Source organism: Aquarana catesbeiana, linkage group LG11 (assembly GCF_042186555.1).
Source record: "Aquarana catesbeiana isolate 2022-GZ linkage group LG11, ASM4218655v1, whole genome shotgun sequence".
Taxonomy (NCBI): Eukaryota; Metazoa; Chordata; class Amphibia; order Anura; family Ranidae; genus Aquarana; species Aquarana catesbeiana.
In genome coordinates, this window is record NC_133334.1 from 284,211,696 (window position 1) to 284,229,199 (window position 17,504).

A 17,504-nucleotide genomic window follows, 5' to 3' on the forward strand; every position below is an offset into this window, starting at 1 on the left:
AGAAGAGAGGGGGGGAGAAGGTGGGGGAGAAGAGAGGGGAGGAGAAGGTGGGGGAGAAGAGAGGGGGGGAGAAGGTGGGGGAGAAGAGGAGAGAAGAAAGCGGAGGAGAAGGGGGGGGAGAAGAGAGCGGAGGAGAAGGTGGGGGAGAAGAGAGGGGAGGAGAAGGTGGGGGAGAAGAGAGGGGGGGAGAAGAGAGGGGGGGAGAAGGTGGGGGAGAAGAGAGGGGGAGAAGAGAGGGGGGGAGAAGGTGGGGGAGAAGAGAGGGGAGGAGAAGGTGGGGGAGAAGAGAGGGGGAGAAGAGAGGGGGGGAGAAGGTGGGGGAGAAGAGAGGGGAGGAGAAGGTGGGGGAGAAGAAGGTGGGGGAGAAGAGGAGAGAAGAAAGCGGAGGAGAAGGGGGGGAGAAGAGAGGGGGGAGAAGGTGGGGGAGAAGAGAGCGGAGGAGAAGAGAGGGGGGAGAAGAGGGGGGGGAGAAGAGGGGGGGGGAAGAGAGGGGGGGACAAGAGAGCGGAGGAGAAGGTGGGGGAGAAGAGAGGGGGAGAAGAGAGGGGGGGAGAAGGTGGGGGAGAAGAGAGGGGAGGAGAAGGTGGGGGAGAAGAAGGTGGGGGAGAAGAGGAGAGAAGAAAGCGGAGGAGAAGGGGGGGAGAAGAGAGGGGGGAGAAGGTGGGGGAGAAGAGAGCGGAGGAGAAGAGAGGGGGGAGAAGAGGGGGGGGGGAGAGAGGGGGGGACAAGAGAGCGGAGGAGAAGGTGGGGGAGAAGAGAGGGGAGGAGAAGGTGGGCGAAAAGAGAGGGGAGGAGAAGGTGGGGGAGAAGAGAGCGGAGGAGAAGGTGGGCGAGAAGAGAGGGGAGGAGAAGGTGGGGGAGAAGAGAGCGGAGGAGAAGGTGGGCGAGAAGAGAGGGGAGGAGAAGGTGGGGGAGAAGAGAGCGGAGGAGAAGGTGGGCGAGAAGAGAGGGGAGGAGAAGGTGGGGGAGAAGAGAGCGGAGGAGAAGGTGGGCGAGAAGAGAGGGGAGGAGAAGGTGGGGGAGAAGAGAGCGGAGGAGAAGGTGGGGGAGAAGAGAGCGGAGGAGAAGGTGGGGGAGAAGAGAGCGGAGGAGAAGGTGGGGGAGAAGAGAGCGGAGGAGAAGGGGGGGAGAAGAGAGCGGAGGAGAAGGTGGGGGAGAAGAGAGCGGAGGAGAAGGTGGGCGAGAAGAGAGGGGAGGAGAAGGTGGGGGAGGAGAGAGCGGAGGAGAAGGTGGGGGAGAAGAGAGCGGAGGAGAAGGTGGGGGAGAAGAGAGGGGAGAAGAGAGTGGGGGAGAAGAGAGGGGAGGAGAAGGTGGGGGAGAAGAGAGCGGAGGAGAAGGTGGGCGAGAAGAGAGGGGAGAAGAGAGTGGGGGAGAAGAGAGGGGAGGAGAAGGTGGGCGAGAAGAGAGTGGAGGAGAAGGTGGGCGAGAAGAGGGGGGAGGAGAAGGTGGGGGAGAAGAGAGCGGAGGAGAAGGTGGGCGAGAAGAGAGGGGAGGAGAAGGTGGGGGAGAAGAGAGCGGAGGAGAAGGTGGGCGAGAAGAGAGGGGAGGAGAAGGTGGGGGAGAAGAGAGCGGAGGAGAAGGTGGGCGAGAAGAGAGGGGAGGAGAAGGTGGGGGAGAAGAGAGTGGAGGAGAAGGTGGGCGAGAAGAGAGGGGAGGAGAAGGTGGGGGAGAAGAGAGCGGAGGAGAAGGTGGGCGAGAAGAGAGGGGAGGAGAAGGTGGGGGAGAAGAGAGCGGAGGAGAAGGTGGGCGAGAAGAGAGGGGAGGAGAAGGTGGGGGAGAAGAGAGCGGAGGAGAAGGTGGGGGAGAAGAGAGCGGAGGAGAAGGTGGGGGAGAAGAGAGCGGAGGAGAAGGTGGGGGAGAAGAGAGGGGAGGAGAAGGTGGGGGAGAAGAGAGCGGAGGAGAAGGTGGGCGAGAAGAGAGGGGGGGAGAAGGTGGGGGAGAAGAGAGCGGAGGAGAAGGTGGGCGAGAAGAGAGGGGAGGAGAAGGTGGGGGAGAAGAGAGCGGAGGAGAAGGTGGGGGAGAAGAGAGCGGAGGAGAAGGTGGGGGAGAAGAGAGCGGAGGAGAAGGTGGGGGAGAAGAGAGTGGGGGAGAAGAGAGGGGAGAAGAGAGTGGGGGAGAAGAGAGGGGAGGAGAAGGTGGGGGAGAAGAGAGCGGAGGAGAAGGTGGGCGAGAAGAGAGGGGAGAAGAGAGTGGGGGAGAAGAGAGGGGAGAAGAGAGTGGGGGAGAAGAGAGGGGAGGAGAAGGTGGGGGAGAAGAGAGCGGAGGAGAAGGTGGGCGAGAAGAGAGGGGAGAAGAGAGTGGGGGAGAAGAGAGGGGAGGAGAAGGTGGGGGAGAAGAGAGCGGAGGAGAAGGTGGGCGAGAAGAGAGGGGAGGAGAAGGTGGGGGAGAAGAGAGCGGAGGAGAAGGTGGGCGAGAAGAGAGGGGAGGAGAAGGTGGGGGAGAAGAGAGCGGAGGAGAAGGTGGGCGAGAAGAGAGGGGAGGAGAAGGTGGGGGAGAAGAGAGCGGAGGAGAAGGTGGGCGAGAAGAGAGGGGAGGAGAAGGTGGGGGAGAAGAGAGCGGAGGAGAAGGTGGGCGAGAAGAGAGGGGAGGAGAAGGTGGGGGAGAAGAGAGCGGAGGAGAAGGTGGGGGAGAAGAGAGCGGAGGAGAAGGTGGGGGAGAAGAGAGCGGAGGAGAAGGTGGGGGAGAAGAGAGCGGAGGAGAAGGGGGGGGAGAAGAGAGCGGAGGAGAAGGTGGGGGAGAAGAGAGCGGAGGAGAAGGTGGGCGAGAAGAGAGGGGAGGAGAAGGTGGGGGAGGAGAGAGCGGAGGAGAAGGTGGGGGAGAAGAGAGCGGAGGAGAAGGTGGGGGAGAAGAGAGGGGAGAAGAGAGTGGGGGAGAAGAGAGGGGAGGAGAAGGTGGGGGAGAAGAGAGCGGAGGAGAAGGTGGGCGAGAAGAGAGGGGAGAAGAGAGTGGGGGAGAAGAGAGGGGAGGAGAAGGTGGGCGAGAAGAGAGTGGAGGAGAAGGTGGGCGAGAAGAGGGGGGAGGAGAAGGTGGGGGAGAAGAGAGCGGAGGAGAAGGTGGGCGAGAAGAGAGGGGAGGAGAAGGTGGGGGAGAAGAGAGCGGAGGAGAAGGTGGGCGAGAAGAGAGGGGAGGAGAAGGTGGGGGAGAAGAGAGCGGAGGAGAAGGTGGGCGAGAAGAGAGGGGAGGAGAAGGTGGGGGAGAAGAGAGCGGAGGAGAAGGTGGGCGAGAAGAGAGGGGAGGAGAAGGTGGGGGAGAAGAGAGCGGAGGAGAAGGTGGGCGAGAAGAGAGGGGAGGAGAAGGTGGGGGAGAAGAGAGCGGAGGAGAAGGTGGGGGAGAAGAGAGCGGAGGAGAAGGTGGGGGAGAAGAGAGCGGAGGAGAAGGTGGGGGAGAAGAGAGTGGGGGAGAAGAGAGGGGAGAAGAGAGTGGGGGAGAAGAGAGGGGAGGAGAAGGTGGGGGAGAAGAGAGCGGAGGAGAAGGTGGGCGAGAAGAGAGGGGAGAAGAGAGTGGGGGAGAAGAGAGGGGAGAAGAGAGTGGGGGAGAAGAGAGGGGAGGAGAAGGTGGGGGAGAAGAGAGCGGAGGAGAAGGTGGGCGAGAAGAGAGGGGAGAAGAGAGTGGGGGAGAAGAGAGGGGAGAAGAGAGTGGGGGAGAAGAGAGGGGAGGAGAAGGTGGGGGAGAAGAGAGGGGAGAAGAGAGTGGGGGAGAAGAGAGCGGAGGAGAAGGTGGGCGAGAAGAGAGTGGAGGAGAAGGTGGGCGAGAAGAGAGCGGAGGAGAAGGTGGGCGAGAAGAGAGGGGAGGAGAAGGTGGGCGAGAAGAGAGGGGGGGAGAAGGTGGGCGAGAAGTGCCGCCGCAGCTCTTCCTCCATGCGGTCACCGCCCCCCCCTGCTTTCTATATGACCACTTTCACTATCAGCCATTCTCTTCCTTCCGCTCTTATCATCCTCCAACATCAGAGAGAAGCCCTTTCCTCATCTCCGCTTATCTCTTCATTTATATTCTGTTGTTTTATTTCTACCTAAACTGCCGTCATCAGCCCCCTCCCCTCCCCCACCTTATCAGGGGATTGCTCACAATGTGTGGAACGGTTCCTGGTTACATTGTTAATGTTTCCTTCTTTGTCATCAGTCTGCAGAAATTACATCGCATTGTGTTCAGAGACCGCCAGCCCAGATCCCCCGCAATCTATCCCGAGTACCACTACAACCCCCACAGTGTACCCCGAGTCCCACTACAACCCTCACAATGTACCCCGAGTCCCACTACAACCCCCACAATGTACCCCGAGTCCCACTACAACCCCCACAATGTACCCCGAGTCCCACTACAACCCCCACAATGTACCCCGAGTCCCACTACAACCCCCACAATGTACCCCGAGTCCCACTACAACCCCCACAATGTACCCCGAGTCCCACTACAACCCCCACAATGTACCCCGAGTCCCACTACAACCCCCACAATGTACCCCGAGTCCCACTACAACCCCCACAATGTACCCCGAGTCCCACTACAACCCCCACAATGTACCCCGAGTCCCACTACAACCCCCACAATGTACCCCGAGTCCCACTACAACCCCCACAATGTACCCCAAGTCCCACTACAACCCCCACAATGTACCCCGAGTCCCACTACAACCCTCACAATGTACCCCGAGTCCCACTACAACCCTCACAATGTACCCCGAGTCCCACTACAACCCCCACAATGTACCCCAAGTCCCACTACAACCCCCACAATGTACCCCGAGTCCCACTACAACCCTCACAATGTACCCCGAGTCCCACTACAACCCTCACAATGTACCCCGAGTCCCACTACAACCCCCACAATGTACCCCAAGTCCCACTACAACCCCCACAATGTACCCCGAGTCCCACTACAACCCCCACAATGTACCCCGAGTCCCACTACAACCCCCACAATCTACCCCGAGTCCCACTACAACCCCCACAATGTACCCCGAGTCCCACTACAACCCCCACAATGTACCCCGAGTCCCACTACAACCCCCACAATGTACCCCGAGTCCCACTACAACCCCCACAATGTACCCCGAGTCCCACTACAACCCCCACAATGTACCCCGAGTCCCACTACAACCCCCACAATGTACCCCGAGTCCCACTACAACCCCCACAATGTACCCCGAGTCCCACTACAACCCCCACAATGTACCCCGAGTCCCACTACAACCCTGCAATGAGCGCACATTTCCCGCACTGCGTTTAAAAAGCACTGCCCTTGCGATCTGCAGTGGGTGTCAGTGCAATGCCAATAACACCCCCCCCCCCAAACCAGGTCACAAACATATTGCAATTGCATTCACCGGATCATACGCTACAAAAGTGCCATTCACAATGAACGGCTAAAATCGCACCGCACTGTACAGGAATGTGATGTGCAATGCTCTGCGATTCACAGGCGGTTTAATGAGGGGCGCTCAACATTCGGAAGAGCGAAGGCCACTGAAGTGATTTGGTAAATCGATCGCCGGCCACAATTAGATGAAATGGGTTCAGAATTTCGAATCTTTTTATTTTGAAAAGTATAATGAACATATTCCTCCTGAGCCACTGAATGCCGGCAGGAGGGAGAGGAGGAGAAGCCAACTTTCATTGGTTGCAGGAGGAATTTGGAAATGATGTTTTTCTGTATATGTCGCCCCCTCAGCCCTTCCTGTCCAAGTGTAAAACAGAATGTGAAAGGCATGGACCCCCCATGGAGTGCGAGGCGGGGGTCATCACTGCGACCCCTGACACTACACCAGTGGTTGGGGGGGGGTGGAAAAAACAAATCAACTATGGGGTTTTACTGCCCCCAAACTACAAATGTAAATGAGCCCTTACTGTCCTGAGCCCCCTATAAGGCTGCAATGTACCGGCACTGCGGGTTACGCTGCGGTTTGCCATAGACTTCTATTATAACTTGTGGATGTGGAAATCTCTCAGCATAAAACAGAAGTGCACTTCCCTGGTTTGAGGTCTAGGGCCACATCAAAGTGCTCTGAGGGCCACATCAAAGTGCTATGAGGGCCACATCAGAGTGCTCTGAGGGCCACATCAAAGTGCTCTGAGGGCCACATCAAAGTGCTCTGAGGGCCACATCAAAGTGCTCTGAGGGCCACATCAAAGTGCTCTGAGGGCCACATCAAAGTGCTCTGAGGGCCACATCAAAGTGCTCTGAGGGCCACATCAAAGTGCTATGAGGGCCACATCAGAGTGCTCTGAGGGCCACATCAAAGTGCTCTGAGGGCCACATCAAAGTGCTATGAGGGCCACATCAGAGTGCTCTGAGGGCCACATCAAAGTGCTCTGAGGGCCACATCAAAGTACTCTGAGGGCCACAGGTTGAGCGCCCCCGATTTACATATTTCCAGCAAGCAGTAAAAATCATTCCTCACTCATCTCTGCATCTATACACAACATTGAGTAATTCATTGTAAAAATTCAAAACACAAGCATTGAAGTTGAAGCTTTTTTCTTATCAGCCTTCCAGCCCCTCCAATGCAAACAGACAGCGTTTTTCTTCTAGGCCTCATTTACATGGGAGGACAAGAGGAGGTAAAAAAAGAAAACAGGTGGTGGAGTTAAGGTTTTACTGCCCCCAACCGCCAAGATGCATGTTGGTACAAACATTATAGCAACGCAACATATCGCCTCTGAGCCACCCGTCAAATCTGTCTGAAAACTGACATACTGGATCACTTTTCAGAGGGGTGGTAAACATGTATAAAGAGTCCCTAGGCTCTCCCTCACTCGCCCCAGATGGGGGAACCTTCTGCTGGAGACAATTTGTTTTATTTTTTTTAGAATACTTTATTAATCCCAAAGGGAAATTATTGCGATACATTCAACAAGACAACACAAGATGACAATAATGAACAGAACAAGAATAAAATTCCCAATAACCACAATTAACACCAAATAGAACAAATGAAATCTACACTCTAATAAACATCCATAACAAATACAACATGGAAGAAATACCACAAATAACAGAACCAGTACCAAAATCCAAATCACACATCACTTCCCCAAATATTACAAATCATAAACCAGAAGAAACCTTCACATGAGTAGAAGGATTGCTGAAGAGGTGGTCTGTCTGTCCCCATGGAATCGCTCCCCCTATTGGGAGATCTCAGGGGGCAGAAAAGGGTCATCTGATTTCATTGGTGGGCCGGCATACAATGCAGAGGAGGAGCCAACCTTTGAAGATGGCGGCTGAGATCCTATGAATAAAATGTGATTGTTGTAACCAGACCCGAGTCACTGTTACTTGTTCTGGCCAGCTTGGCACGCACATAAAAAAGGTGGAGAAATCCATGAATAACAAATATGAAATGAAGGAATTTATACTCCGAATACTCTCATCACACGGGAGGGCAGACTTTGAAGCACAAATAATGTGATTGTCATCTGCAGATCCTTCATTTCTCTCAGTAAAGGTTTCCTATGGGGGATGGGAGTTCATGCACTGCCCGGCGTGGAAGGGCATATATCCCGTCCTGGAATGGGGGTCTGATAATTGAATCATATGAGAGTTCAGACACGGCCCGGCGTGGAAGGCCACACAATCCGTCACCGGAATAGGGGGCTGATCATCATACATCTTAATGGAGTACAGAAATCTTACATTGCACATTCATTGGGGTAAATTTACTAAAGACCAATAGGCTGTTCACTTTGTAAGGGAATTTCCCCCAGAGCTCCATGAATGAAGGGGCGCTCTGCGGACTTTCATTATCCAAAATGCGGCTTCTCATTTTCCCTGCACATGATTGGGTAAAATTCCACCACATTCACTAAGCTTTGGGGAAAGTTCCCTTACGAAGTGAACAGCCCATTTGCCTTTAGTAAATCAGTCCCATTGTCTGGTCAGCAGGTGGCAGAGGAAGCTGCTGAGATGAAACAGGAAAGAGCGGTGTCACCCGGCCAAAGTACATGAGAAGAATTGGAATCCCTCTGACAGGTGAAGCCTTCATTGACATTCTTGTATTTCAGCTTTGTGTTGTCAGTCTGGAGGTCACACCGATCCACCCGTCAATCAGACAGAGGAACGACTCTACGGCCATTGTGGCCTCGTCAGTGAAGGCCGAAGGCGATGTTCATCTTCAGGAATTTCGGATACAAAAGCTCAGAGATGTTGGAGTGTTCAGACCTTTGTCATTAATTGGTGGAAGATGACGGGTTCCTGGAAGCCATCACCATCTAATTACTCGTAGATTGGAGTCGTTACCAAGAGATGACAATCATGACAACACGCCGTACCGAACACATGTAGAGAACATGGAACCTCCTCAGAGGGTTTACAGCTTCTAGATTGTAAGCTCTGAGGATCAGGGTCCTCTGATTTCTCCTGTATTGTATGTAAATGTATTGTCTGCCATCATGCTGTAAAGCGCTGCACAAACTATTGGCACTACATAAATCCTGAATAATAATAAATGCTAGAGATCTATTGAAGATCCTCCATTTCTGAGCCATCAGCCAGTAGATGTGTTCTACGTTCCCCAGGAACTAACACAAGGGACATTCGCTCCATCCCTCCCAATAAAAGCTTCTGAACTCATCCTGGACAATGGAAAATCCAGACGCACGGAGAAAGCATCTGCCTTTGTATGTAGAGACCTTTCCTTCCATAATACAAACATTCCGTACAGAAGCCGAATCACAGATCGGGGAATCGATTGGGTCAGATTGTCTCCACTTGTTAGATTATCCTCAAGAAACTCATCAAAGGCAGAAAACGGAAACCTCTACAACAGGAATCCAGTTATTGGAGAATCTCCATCCTTCCACTCACCCATACTATAATTATAGGTGGCTTTAGCCACACAGGACATTTAAAGTCCAACCCCAGCCAATTATTTTTTTTGGGCCAGCACTATATTTAAACCCTCCCATAAACAATCGTCTATTTGGCATCACTCCCAGTAGGCCAGCAATTGTTTTCTGATATACCCCAATACTTAACTCTTTTATAATTCTTCATTTACTGTATACATCTGAGCAGAATATTCTACATCACTTTCATCTGAAGATTCTTTCCTCACATGGATGAGGCAGCTCTGGAATAGAACATTGGGCTGCAGAGCTAACAGTCTACCAGAGGTCATCTACCCTCATTGTGGAGCTCCCATGAGGGGTTATTACTACAGATGTGGTTATCTGGCTCAGTGTGTCCCGGGCCATGACAGCGGCCCCCACAATTATCATTTTTTTGTATAGGAGTTTGACATCGGGAAGGGGTAAAAGAGGGGAGAGGTTCAGAAGGGGAAGTGGAGGTGAGCGAAGCTGGTGGGGGCCACACAAAAAAATGGAGGGTGCCACATTAGTCAAGAATGTCAGTTTCTTATTTGGTTTATATTGTGTCCATTCGCCTTCACCCTCTTATATCGATTGTACACAAATGAGAACAACTTCCCCGATTTAACCAATGTTCGGCTGATATTCCATACGCTCAGTTTGTGGACATCTCTCTCTCTACAGCCGCAGGTGGTTCGGGAGTACAGCCGCAGGAGGTTCGGGAGTACAGCTGCAGGTGGTTCGGGAGTACAGCCGCAGGAGGTTCGGGAGTACAGCCGCAGGAGGTTCGGGAGTACAGCCGCAGGTGGTTCGGGAGTACAGCCGCAGGAGGTTCGGGAGTACAGCCGCAGGAGGTTCGGGAGTACAGCCGCAGGTGGTTCGGGAGTACAGCCGCAGGAGGTTCGGGAGTACAGCCGCAGGAGGTTCGGGAGTACAGCCGCAGGAGGTTCGGGAGTACAGCCGCAGGTGGTTCGGGAGTACAGCCGCAGGTGGTTCGGGAGTACAGCCGCAGGTGGTTCGGGAGTACAGCCGCAGGAGGTTCGGGAGTACAGCCGCAGGAGGTTCGGGAGTACAGCCGCAGGTGGTTCGGGAGTACAGCCGCAGGTGGTTCGGGAGTACAGCCGCGGGTGGTTCGGGAGTACAGCCGCAGGTGGTTCGGGAGTACAGCCGCAGAAATCTCTTCCAGTCTGGACCCCAGGAGATGAAGTATTATTTTACACATCTCTCTCCCAAAAAGTTGCAATTTTTGTTGTACAAATATCTTTGAATTCTGAGGTAATAAACGGTGAATATCGGCATAAGACACAGAAGAGTGAAGAGGAGAGAGAATATGGTATGTATGGAAAGAAGGAACAGAAGCATAGGAAAGGTGAGGGTGTGGTGGGACAAGGGTGTTAAGGAGTCCTATGAGGACCGACCATAGGGTAATATCCTTATGGACCGATGTATCCAAGAATAGTGAAAGGAGAGAGTTGGCCAAATTTTAATGATCTTTGTAGTTTATGGCATGGTTATCGGTGAGTATGGGGGGGGGAGCTTCTCATGTATGGTGATCCCCATGAGCCTCTGTTTACTTTACATCCTCAGCAAAGTTAATGGATAGTTGCCTCCATGGTTTGTCTAACATTTGCTGATCCATCAGGAACATGAACCCCAACCTTACAATTTTTGACAAGACCGGAAAATGTGGAGCGTCTTCATCTTGACCTCTAGCAGAAGGAAGGAATTTTGGGGAGTATCTTGCAGAGCCTTGCAGGGACCCTCCACCACTCGGTTAATAATTTATAATCAAATTCCTGGATTTTACCTGGGATGGAAGATTTGTGTGCAAAGTGAAGAGAATAATTCCTTTGCTCCTCCATGAAGGTTCAGAACTTTCTCCCATTTGCATTGATAGGTAGAGGGGTCGTCCTTGGGAGGGGCTGTCAGTGTAGCATAGGCTAGCAAAGGTACGTGCCTTAAAGGGGCAGGGTCATGGCAAATTATTTCAAACGGCGTGGCCAGAGGAATACTTTTTTGTTTTTGGAGGTCTAGGCACCTTGCCCATCCACCTTTTATGCCTTTGATTACTTGGATGTCCCACAAGGTCTTGTTCCCCTGTATATCCAAAACAGCACATACTGCCCCCTTCATCATCACAAACTTATGCAGTGTACACACGGGCGGACTTTTCGACCGGACTGGTCCGACGGGACGAATCTGTCGGACAATCCAACCGTGTGTGGGCTTCATCGGACCTGCAGCGGACTTTTTCGGTTGAAAATCAGACAGATTTTAGATTTGGAACATGTTTCAAATCTTTCCGACGGACTCGAGTCTGGTCGAAAAATCCGCTCGTCTGTATGCTAGTCCGACGGACGAAAACCGACACTAGGGCAGCTGTTGGCTACTGGCTATCAACTTCCTTATTTTAGTCCGGTGTACATCATCACCTATGAATCTGTCAGACTTTGGTGTGATCGTGTGTAGGCAAGTCTGTTCGTTTGAAAGTCTGTCGAAAGTCCGTCGGACCTTTGATGGCGAAAAGTCTGCCCGTGTGTACGCGGCATTAGAGTTCAAAAGGATTTGTATCCAAAGGTAAAAACATCGCTCCTACTTAGGGAGCTGCATCCTCCTAGGACCAGAAGATACGACACCAGCAGGATCATCAGGTAAAAGAAAGAGGATTAAAGACAAGGAGGAAAGAATGACAACAATGGAACAAGTGGAGACTACACTATTTTAGGTGATTTTATGGTTCGGCTTATACTTATATATATATATATATATATATATATATATGTATTAAAAAAAGGGGGGTGACTACCATGAACATTCCCCACCCATGCTGGCAGTGCTCCTCACAGTGAACAATAGAGGCAGGTGAGGAGGACACAATGTTCCTCATAGTCACTTCCATGGTGAACGATTTCTCTGCTTTGTGTCTTTATCTCGCTCGGCTTCCTGAAGTGACAATTTTATCTCATACACACACAGACTTCACACAAGACTTTTGATTCTCTGGAGACTTCCTTTGATAATCCACTGATAAGCTCTAATAGAGCACAAACACAGCCAGCTGCTCTGGATGTTCTCTGTGATAATCACCTCCAGATTGTGAAGGACAAGGATCGAATTAGGGAGTTTTATGAAGATTCCCCGCGGGGCGAGATGTCCCTGGATGAGCTGCGGGAGACACAGGATATGTGATGGGGCAAAATTCCCAGCATGCTTTGCAAACAAGGCCACAGTTTACTTTATTGTAACCACAAACCGTTGTGAAGGCGACTCTTCAGATTTCTGTGTATGAAGTCAATTCTCATAACTGGTTGTGGCTGAAGATTCCATGAGAAATAATAATAATGGGGGCCGTCTTGTTGGGTGGAGTTTTACATTATTCCAGTCCTGATTGGCAGTCAGGTTTTCGGCACAGAGGACCAGAGAAGAATTCCATCAGGTTCTCCTCCTGTGTTCTCCTATCGAAGGTCTTCATAGACCAAAACCAGCATCAGACTCTCTTCTATTCTCTTCTCAACAGGTAGAGCTTCTCTTCCTATGGCCGCTGTCTGCTGCTGACCTGTGCCAAACTATTTCTGGGCAACCAATGACATGCCCATCTACTGGAGGCAGGAGAAGAGAAGAGGACGGGAAGAAAAGAGGACGGGAAGAAAAGAGGACGGGAAGAAAAGAGGACGGGAAGAAAAGAGGACGGGAAGAAAAGAGGACGGGAAGAAAAGAGGACGGGAAGAAAAGAGGACGGGAAGAGAAGAGGCTGGGAAGAGAAGAGGCTGGGAAGAGAAGAGGCTGGGAAGAGAAGAGGACGGCCTGCAGCACTAGGGAAGCAGGAGAAGAGGACGGTCTGCAGCACTAGGGAGGCAGGAGAAGAGAAGAGGACGGTCTGCAGCACTAGGGAGGCAGGAGAAGAGAAGAGGACGGTCTGCAGCACTAGGGAGGCAGGAGAAGAGAAGAGGACGGTCTGCAGCACTACACAAGGACTAGGACTTTGACACAGTGGACCACCCCCTCCTCCTCAAAAAACTCCACTCCTTTGGTCTCCGTGACTGTACTCTTCGCTGGTTCTCATCCTACCTATCCCACCGCTCCTTCAGTGTCACTTACAACTCTACTTCCTCCTCTCCTCTTCCTTTTTCCGTCGGGGTCCCCCAAGGTTCTGTTCTTGGACCTCTCCTTTTCTCAATCTACACCACCTCCTTGGGTCAGTTGATGGCCTCCCACGGCTTTAAATATCATCTCTACGCTGATGACACCCAAATCTATCTCTCCACCCACCAGCTCTCTCCATCTGTCTCCTCACGCATTACCAACTTACTAGCAGACATATCAGTCTGGATGTCACATCACTTCCTCAAACTCAACCTATCCAAAACCGAGCTCATGATATTTCCTCCCTCAGGTGCCACTTCCCCTGATTTCCCTGTCAAGATCAACGGCTCAACTATCAACCCATCTCCCCACGCCAAGGTCCTAGGTGTAATCCTGGACTCTGAACTAACCTTTCGACCCCACATTCTATCACTATCCAAAGCTTGCCGCCTCTGTCTTCGCAACATCTCCAAGATACGCCCCTTCCTAACCAAGGTCACCACAAAGCTTCTAATCCACTCCCTGGTCATCTCCCGCCTCGACTACTGCAACTCCCTCCTCATTGGTTTACCTCTAAATAGGCTCCTCCCCACTTCAGTCCATCATGAACGCTGCTGCCAGGCTCATCCACCACACAAACCGCTCAGCGTCTGCTACACCCCTCTGCCAATCCCTCCATTGGCTGCCACTCAGTCACCGAATTAAATTCAAGATACTAACTATAACTTATAAAAGCCATACACAACCTGGCCCCCAGCTACATCTCTAACCTAGTCACAAAATACAAACCTAATCGTTCTCTTCGCTCCTCCCAAGACCTCCTGCTCTCAAACTCCCTTGTCACCTCATCCCATGCTCGCCTTCAGGACTTCTCCAGAGCATCCCCCATCCTCTGGAATGCTCTACCCCAATCCGTCCGATTTTCTCCTACTTTATCCACTTTCAGACGATCCCTGAAAACTCATCTCTTCAGAGAAGCCTATCTGGCCCCCACCTAACAACTGTACATTTATCTTCTCAATCAGCACATCGCCCACAGTTATTACCTCTTGTATCTCTTGACCTTCCCTCTTAGATTGTAAGCTCTAAGGAGCAGGGCCCTCTGATTCCTACTGTATCAAATTGTATTGTATTTGTACTGTCTACCCTCAAGTTGTAAAGCGCTACGTAAACTGTTGGCGCTATATAAATATTGTATAATAATAATAAATAATAATAGGACTTCGGCCAGCAAGTCTCTATTATACTTTATTTTATGTCTATATATATATGATCTTTGCACGTTTCCTTCCATAGAGATGTGAGATTCAGGAGCAATGCATTGAATTTTGTTCCCATAAGGCACCAGAAGCCTCCCAGATTCCACAAGTTGTGCCGCCGGCAGGACGGTGTGAAATGGACGGGCGGGGGATGAGATTCTCTGTCAGGTTATGGAATGTGGAAAGTTTGTCGGCGGATTCTATAAACTCAACGATTGTTTTGGAGATAAAAGAGTTCTGCAAACTTCCTGCAAATTTTTATTGTTCAACAAACTGAATAATTTTCACTTTGCACAACACGTCTGTCCAACTGACCCCCATGGAAGACCGTATACTGGGGGGGATGGGGAGTCTCCCCTCCAATCGTAAATCAGTTTAGTAAAAACAAGAAGTTCCCCTGCGTGTACCCCGGTTCTGCTTTCACCCCATTATCTGACCAATAACATGGAGGAACAACAGACACACCTTTGGACAGCAGCAATATCAACCTGGGGGGGGATTTTTTTTTGGAAAATTATTTTTATTGAAATAATGTTGACATTTTTCAAACAACCTGGTACTTCTAGGTATGTGGGGGGATGGCACTGCCTCCCAAACTGGTTTTCTATGTGGTTAGACCTCAGATCTGAGTGCCATCAGGTGGGGGAAGGGAAGAGTCCTTAGTCCTGTGTAAGCTCTGACCAGATCAAACCTGTCATTACCAGCAACTGACCAGTCAATACCAGTCATTGACCAGACAGAACTTGTCATTACCAGTCATTGACCAGACAGAACTTGTCATTACCAGTCAGTACCAGTCGTTACCAGTCATTGACCAGACAGAACTTGTCATTACCAGTCAGTACCAGTCATTGACCAGTCCTTACCAGGCTCCTGCGCTTTGTTCTAACAGGTAAAGTGGGGTAACATAGGCGTGAATGGAAGGTGAGTATAATCAGCGGTGGGGGGAGGGGCAATATCTTTATTCCAGGTATTACGCAGAGCTTTCCATATCGTACAGCCACACCAATCCTGACCCCAATGGGAATTACTCACCACCATATACACGACACGACCTACACAATTTCCAGAAGGGAATTTTTAGGTGCTACAATTATGACATATTTTCAGTCAAACAAAAAAAGTATAATTTTTATTCCTCCAAAATCACATTAAAAATTCAACCAATCATTGGCTGCGTGTGGAGTGTTGGATGGAATTGCTCGGCACCCCAATTAGGTGTTTCCTTCCGCCAAAAAGCTCCTCCTGCCCTCCAAACCATTCCGAGCCGACCGAGAGCCAAGACCGACCTTTACCCCAAACAGACAGACAAGGTGTGAACTCCAAAGGAATGACTGTTTATTGACACTCAGACTCATAATTTATACCCCACAGGAGGACATTCCCCTCCCGATCACCCGAACAATACAAACTGTACACAGGAATAGAATTACAACAATCGATATGTACTATAAACATTACGTTAGTTAACCAACTAGCCACCTGGACAATATTGTGATTAATCAGATGTCTCATTCCAGGTCAGACTTCCCGGCCCCAAGGTCACAACAAAGTACATTATACATCACATCCCATCCCACAATAGTTTGCTAGGAGACGGACAGAAACAATAGGTGAGTTAATTACCACAATTACCAATGGGAAAGACATACTTAGCAGAATAACATATAACACCTTAATAAACAAACGATATCAGGAGATCACTGGCACCAGGTGGCCTGCTGAATATATTACCATCTGCATCTGAGTCCCACAGTGTGGAGCAGTCATTGTTAGTAATGAGGCATTCTAGGCCCTAAACATGAATCCTGGGCCTAGACTCCCCGAGTCTGTGTGTTTGAGAGACAGGAACTTGAATCAGAAACAAGACCACTCCAATGGTCCCCCAGGCACCCACCTCCCAAAGAGTAGTGTTTCCCTAAAATACAGGGCCCATAGCCAGTGGATAGGAGGCTTGCCCCTAGTCTACTACAAAAGCCCCTGTCCCAGTTACAGTGCGACTCACACAGACATTCATTTACTAAAGAGAACTTATATTTTGCCCATGGAGTGTGAACAGGTCCACTTTACTGGCCAGTCTATAGAGTCCTCATGTGAATGCACTGGGCCAAACATCAGCCGAGTCACATGGCGGGGAGTCACACGGCGGGCAGGGAGTCACATGACAGGGAGTCACACGGCGGTCAGGGAGTCACATGGCGGGCAGGGAGTCACATGGCGGGCAGGGAGTCACATGGCGGGCAGGGATTTGCATGGCGGGCAGGGAGTCGCATGACGGGGAGTCACATGGCGGGCAGAGAGTCACATGGCGGGCAGGGAGTCACACGGCGGGCAGGGATTTGCATGGCGGGCAGGGAGTCGCATGACGGGGAGTCACATGGCGGGCAGAGAGTCACATGGCGGGCAGGGAGTTACACGGCGGGCAGGGATTTGCATGGCGGGCAGGGAGTCGCATGACAGGGAGTCACATGGCGGGCAGAGAGTCACACGGCGGGCAGGGATTTGCATGGCAGGCAGGGAGTCACATGACGGGGAGTCACACGGCGGTCAGGGAGTCACACGGCGGGCAGGGAGTCACACGGCGGGCAGGGAGTCACACGGCGGGCAGGGAGTCACACGGCGGGCAGGGAGTCACACGGCGGGCAGGGAGTCACACGGCGGGCAGGGAGTCACACGGCGGCAGGGATTTGCATGGCGGGCAGGGAGTCGCATGACAGGGAGTCACATGGCGGGCAGAGAGTCACACGGCGGGCAGGGATTTGCATGGCAGGCAGGGAGTCCCATGACGGGGAGTCACACGGCGGTCAGGGAGTCACACGGCGGGCAGGGAGTCACACGGCGGGCAGGGAGTCACACGGCGGGCAGGGAGTCACACGACGGGCAGGGAGTCACATGACAGGGAGTCACACGGCAGGGAGTCACACGGCGGTCAGGGAGTCACACGGCGGGCAGGGAGTCACACGGCGGGCAGGGAGTCACACGGTGGGCAGGGAGTCACATGACGGGGAGTCACATGGCAGGGAGTCACACGGCAGGGAGTCACACGGCGGTCAGGGAGTCACACGGCGGTCAGGGAGTCACACGGCGGGCAGGGAGTCACATGACGGGGAGTCACACGGCGGGCAGGGAGTCACATGACGGGGAGTCACACGGCGGTCAGGGAGTCACACGGCGGTCAGGAAGTCACACGGCGGTCAGGGAGTCACATGACGGGGAGTCACATGGCAGGGAGTCACACGGCAGGGAGTCACACGGCGGTCAGGGAGTCACACGGCGGGCAGGGAGTCACACGGCGGGCAGGGAGTCACATGACGGGGAGTCACACGGCGGGCAGGGAGTCACACGCTCCCATAACAGG